At 34.8% G+C, this 5,566-nt stretch overlaps 1 protein-coding gene across 4 annotated transcripts in view; it reads right to left on the bottom strand.

Moving 5' to 3' along the window:
• The window catches only part of ppfia2 (protein tyrosine phosphatase, receptor type, f polypeptide (PTPRF), interacting protein (liprin), alpha 2), a 205,410-nt gene extending 201,342 nt beyond the window's left edge, over positions 1–4,068 (bottom strand). For 2 of the 4 annotated variants that reach the window (XM_015376281.1, XM_015376300.1), the window contains exon 1: positions 3,777–4,068. The gene's annotated coding sequence lies outside the window, so the exon portion shown is untranslated. The remainder of the gene's footprint in view (positions 1–3,776) is intronic. The other 2 variants (XM_015376291.1, XM_015376309.1) reach the window with 2 other exon arrangements.
• Between the last annotated feature and the right edge of the window lie 1,498 nt (positions 4,069–5,566).

Here is a 5,566-nt window from a genome sequence, read left to right as displayed (position 1 = left end):
TATATATATATATATATATATATATATATATATATATTTTTTTATCAACATACTTCCGTGTACAGTTTTTAAATATTTATTTTTCCTTTTAGGAAGATTTGGTGCTTAATGAGTTTCACATTTAAATGATGCTTTTTAAATAAACTTGGCTTGTCATTAAAGCAAGTAATATTGCACTTAATAAAGCAAAAAATTGCACCATACTTTTTCTGATTTGAATTTTTAAAGATGTTTAATTTTTTTACAAAAAAAAATCCTATAGTATTTTTTCATAATTTTAATATTAAACCTAAGTTTGATTTGGACTCAATTCCAAATAAGATATAAGATTTATTTTGATAAACTGCAGATAATGCAAAAACTAGAAAGGTATCATATCTGATAAAGGAGAGGGATAGTTAATCAAACTCAACTTGTACAATTTCAGGTTCAATGTGAGGTCAGTTTGTGGTCAGAGAGCAATCTTTTGCTTAGAAAAAAGGGCATCTCAAAGAATCATAAAAGATTTATGTACCTGGGGGAAAGATTGTGAGCATTATTTTGGGTTTTATGGGGTTTTGCACCTTGGATAAACAAATTTTAGTTAATGCAATCTCGGAAACATTGAAACATCTTCTGAAGATATAGAAAATAAAAATAATTATTTAATACTTCCCTAATGTTTATTTATAAAGATAAAAGTAAGGGGAAAACTTGATATAAATAAATCAAAAAGGTTATCTATGTTTCAGAGTGTTTGTTATGCAATGTCAGATGAAAGCTCCTGGAAAACAGAATTCAGATGTTTCCTATGTGGAGACAGAAACTGATCTTGCCAATGACCAAGGACCTGCTATTCCCCCCCTTCCAAAGGTGACCAAAACACCCGTAAGGCCTTTACTGGAGGCATCAATCCAATGTTTGCCATTTCCTAGATGATATGAGCAGATTTGCTTCTCCAGCCCATAAATACATGTCTTTAGGGGGTGTGTGAGCCTAAAAGCGCCCGAGGGAAATTTCTTGAACATTTCCCAAAAGGAAGAAACATCAGCTTCACTTTAAGTGTTAGCTGAACATCAGCAACCTCTGGAACTCTGAACACACAAAATGTTTCAGTGCTTTTAAGCTTAAATTTGTCAACCGTTAGAAATTGTGGTGCTTTAACACATATGAAGTTGCAAGTGACAGGCATCAAATAAAAAATACATATTTGATGTAATTTTTCCTTTAAGTTTTTATTTTATTCAAAGATATTTATTTTAAAGTTATGGAAGCAGGGCTGCTTTAGCAGACAGAGTTTATATTTTGATGAAATTTTACTGTTAAACTGACACTAACATTAGACATGTATACATATTTCTATATTTTTTAAATTTAGAGTGTTTATTATATAAAATTATATGATGTGTTTAAAAAAAGAAAATGTTTCAGCACCACAAATAAAAGTTGGAGGAAAAGGAAAAAAATAAAAATGACATTTTCTTGAAATACACTTCAATTTACAAGAAAAATATATTCCTTCATCTGACCTGAAGCCATTTGCCCTCCTCCTATCACCATATTTCTCTGCCATCCGAACACGCCACATTCACCACATAATGAGGAGCACATTTCCATGCAAGAGTGAACTTCAAAAATTTGACTCATTCACTGTAAATAACTTTTTAGAAGCCCGAAGAGGAGCAGAAAGAAATGTATGTGCATAGGTGAAAGATGTGAAAAGATAAAGATGCGAGTCCTTGACCTGTAAAAGGAAATCCAGCACTTCTCGTCCCCAATAACAACTCAAAACAAGAAGGTATAACTTCATCTATTAGCTCTTATTTAAAACACAAAAGCAACAATTATTCAAACTGCTTTTGTCTCAAATGAGAATCCAACAATTAACATCATAGTGTCTCAGAAAACAGAATTATTTCAGGAACTAGTTGTGAACTAACACCTTAAAATAATTTAACATCCTCTTCATTACATTTAGTAAATTTTTCTTTTTCATATTTGCTTAAACTGTGAGTTAAAATCAAAATAAATGTTTTATTTATGATTATAAATGAATCAATTAATGTAATTTTAGGGGGAAATTGTTGCTGCTTTACATTATTAATAAAGTGTTTGATAAATATTTTAAAACTCATAATATAAGAGTCTCACTGTACCAGTCAGCGCCTAATTTGTATATTATGTTGTAAATAAAATATTCATGTCAGTCGTACTCTGAGCTGTAAGTGTGAATGACGTGAGGATGATGGCTGTGAATTTACACCTGCTGATAAAGGAGGCAGGAAAATGGAAAGAAGAGACCTAATGTCTATGATTCATTTTTCTAAATAGAGCCGGGGATAAAAATCTGATTATTTTCTATTGATTGTTGCAGGACAATAACTTCTTCACATTATGATTTATTTGAAACAAACATCTGCTAATATATGAATAAATACAGAATCCAATTAAGCTAAAAACTGTATGTTTGCTCTAAACACCAACCAACAGCCTGTCCTTGAAAGCATTTTCCATATTTAGCTTACTTATTAAGATGAAGTTTAAAGGCAGATAATTTGACATATGAAAATGTATTTTATGTCTCAAAGATACTTAAAAGTTTTTTTTTTTTTTTTTTTAACTGGTATCAGCTGGAATAAGGTTAATCAGTGCCATTCTACTTTTGAGTGCACTGAGCATCTTCATGTTTACTGTTTCTTCATCTAAAAGTGAGTCTGCAAGCACATGAAAAGATGAACGCACCATTTTTAACCTTTAATGCTGGCCACAATCCCTCCCTTAAGCAAGGTCATGCAAAGCTGGAATCAATAGAGACTGAATTAGATGCACAGAGCAAGGTGAACAGGAACAGCAAGTAAGGTCAAGCTTGAACTTCTTGTGTAATAAAATACACATTTCCAACTTGCTTTGTAGTGGAAGACTAAGCATTAGTTAGACTCTACCCCATTAAAAAGCCATAAAACAGGCGCCACAGGTAGCCACTTTTCCCCTCAAGACAATAAACACGTTTTGCTTACAAGACAAATTAGGTCGCATCACTAGTTTGTGACAAAGCTGTTAAATGAAGCCTTTGCATAAAGCCTCTCTCTATTAGGCACCAAAGTAAAAGGTGCAAATACCCTCATATTAAAATAATTCTTGCAGGGTGCAGCCTCGTCATTAACCTTCTAACAAGATGCCAACACCTGCAGGTGTTCTTTCATTTCTGCATTCATTTACCCAAACGCGGCCAGTGAGAAACAGGTGGATGGATGCAGAGTCTCCACTCCACCGTGCGCTTTCTCGCTTTGAATCACCATAATAGCTGCTAATAATGTGGTTTAAAGGAGGGGCAGCTGTTCCTCACATGACACCTCCTCATCATGCTGTCATTAGCCACGCAAACACACACGCACACACACGCAGGCCTGACTGCGGCTGTGATCACATCACCGCTGCAACAGCTCCTCCTCGCTCTCTGAAATGATAATTGGGGAGAATCCTTGGCCATTGTCTGAAGCGCATTACATCATGCCAGCCTCTCAGTCTGCATCCCGCCCACCTTTAACTCTCTCCACCGTCTTCTTACTGTGTGACAGCCGCCGGCTCTGTGTTATTTTGTCCATGCAGTGTCAAACAATGTCATTAATGGTAGAAATGAAAATGCATTGCTTTTTACAGCATCATCCATCTCCAATAAAGCCAGACTCTGGAGTTCTGGATGCAAAGGCGCAGAAAAATAATAAATCACCTTGAGCCTGCAAGAACAGGGCAATGTAGGTCAGCACAACAGCGGCTGCAACAGTGTGCATACTCACATTTTATACCTTTACTATCAGCAGAGGCTGCGGATCAGTCACAGCCGCGGACAGCCCTAGGAGGCTGGAGCTGGAAGCAGCAGCAGCGGCGGCGCCGCGGATCCGATGGAGGAAGAGGAGGTGCGGCTGGTCCCCGCCGCTGCTGTCATTGTCCAAACGGAAGAAAAGCAAAGGAAAGACAATAATCATCTAAAATGAGCCGCGTCCGACAATGACATCTGATTTCCGGGGTCAAACACGCGCACACGCGCACGCATGCCGGTGAGGAAATTATGGCATGGTGCGAATTGCGCTGCGATAAGCGGAGCTGGAAAAGACCACTGAGGAAACTGGCGGAGGGGGAGAAAGAGGAGTCTTAAAGTTGCAGCTGTGCTATTCTTCCTTCATTATAAAAATCATAATTCTACTACGACTACTATTGTCACGAATAACACAATTTATAAAAAATACTATTACTACTAATGATAACACTTAAAAGAGATTTCAGTAATTGGTTTAAATAGAAAATTGTGAAAAAGTATTAACTTAAAATATCATTTCATATATTCAATAATATTTAATATATACCATTTTACACAGTAATGTATTTTTCACATTTAAGTTAAAGGAGAAAGAACCATATTTTTGCCATCTCAGGGTTTTTTTCTTACCCTCTACTGCTGCATGATGGTCTCTGCCAAGTTTCCAATTATTCAATCAATTGATTTATGCATATTTGTCAATGTTTCTGGGCTCATCTTGCCAAAAATATTTATTAGACCAAACTTTATGTTGAACCTAAGTATATGTATAGTTTTAAAACGCAAATGCAGGATCACCAAAGTTGCACTTTTGTGTGTGGAGAAGGTAGAGAGATGATTTTTGGTTGTCAAACTCCTATCTGTGTAAGAACAGGAAATTAAAGAATTTTTAGACTGAAATGTAAAACTGGTCTAAATATTTGTAAACAGATAGGGTGGTTCACTATTTTTGAAAAGAAAAACTAATTTTACAGATGAATGAATACATTTTCTTAATTATTTAGAATTATGTTTGAAATAGAAGAAAAATATGCCAGTTCAAAGAGAACATTTTAAGCTATAGGTAGCATAATTTGTTTCTTTGCTAAACTAGAAAACAAAAATAGAAGTTAGCTGTTGGCAACAAAAATCCAGTCAATGTTGGTTGTCATATTTTTCCATTTACTCTCAAGTATGTATTGATGAAAACTGTGACGAGACGTGGCAGGGACTGATTAGTTTGGTGGAAAGAAATCAGGATTGTTGGGACCCCTGAGGCTACAAATTTAATATGGGGCAGTTTATTCAAATGAGAATGTAAATTTACTATTACTTTCATTTTAAAGTCGTTTTTCTCTGCAGATTTGAATTTAAATGTAACTAATATTTTTTGTTTAGTTATGGATGTGTTTTTTTTTGCCATCTTAGAAATTTTAGGTCCCGTAAATATGTTGCATCAGTGAATAAAAATGAAAATAAATATTTGAAAGTTAAATTAAAGATTGATATTTTTTCCTCCCCTGTTAACATTTGGACAACCAATACAATTACTGTTTTGGTGACGGATGAACCCTTTTAGTTTCAAGATAAATTTGAATATAATAAGATACGGAATTATAAGTCATTTGGTTTATTAGCTAAGACTTTAAGCTTCATCCCATGATAAAATGAAATTTTTAGACAACACACATTTAGGAATTTGGACAATTGTAAAATATATGACAATCATACACTCACCGGCCACTTTATTAGGTGGGTACATTGTGGTCATATAGGGATGGACATGGTCAG

Source organism: Cyprinodon variegatus, unplaced genomic scaffold (assembly GCF_000732505.1).
Source record: "Cyprinodon variegatus isolate N-32 unplaced genomic scaffold, C_variegatus-1.0 Scaffold7, whole genome shotgun sequence".
In the NCBI taxonomy this organism is placed as follows: domain Eukaryota; kingdom Metazoa; phylum Chordata; class Actinopteri; order Cyprinodontiformes; family Cyprinodontidae; genus Cyprinodon; species Cyprinodon variegatus.
The sequence above is the reverse complement of the archived record's forward strand: the minus strand, read 5'-3'. Positions and strand labels throughout refer to the sequence as shown.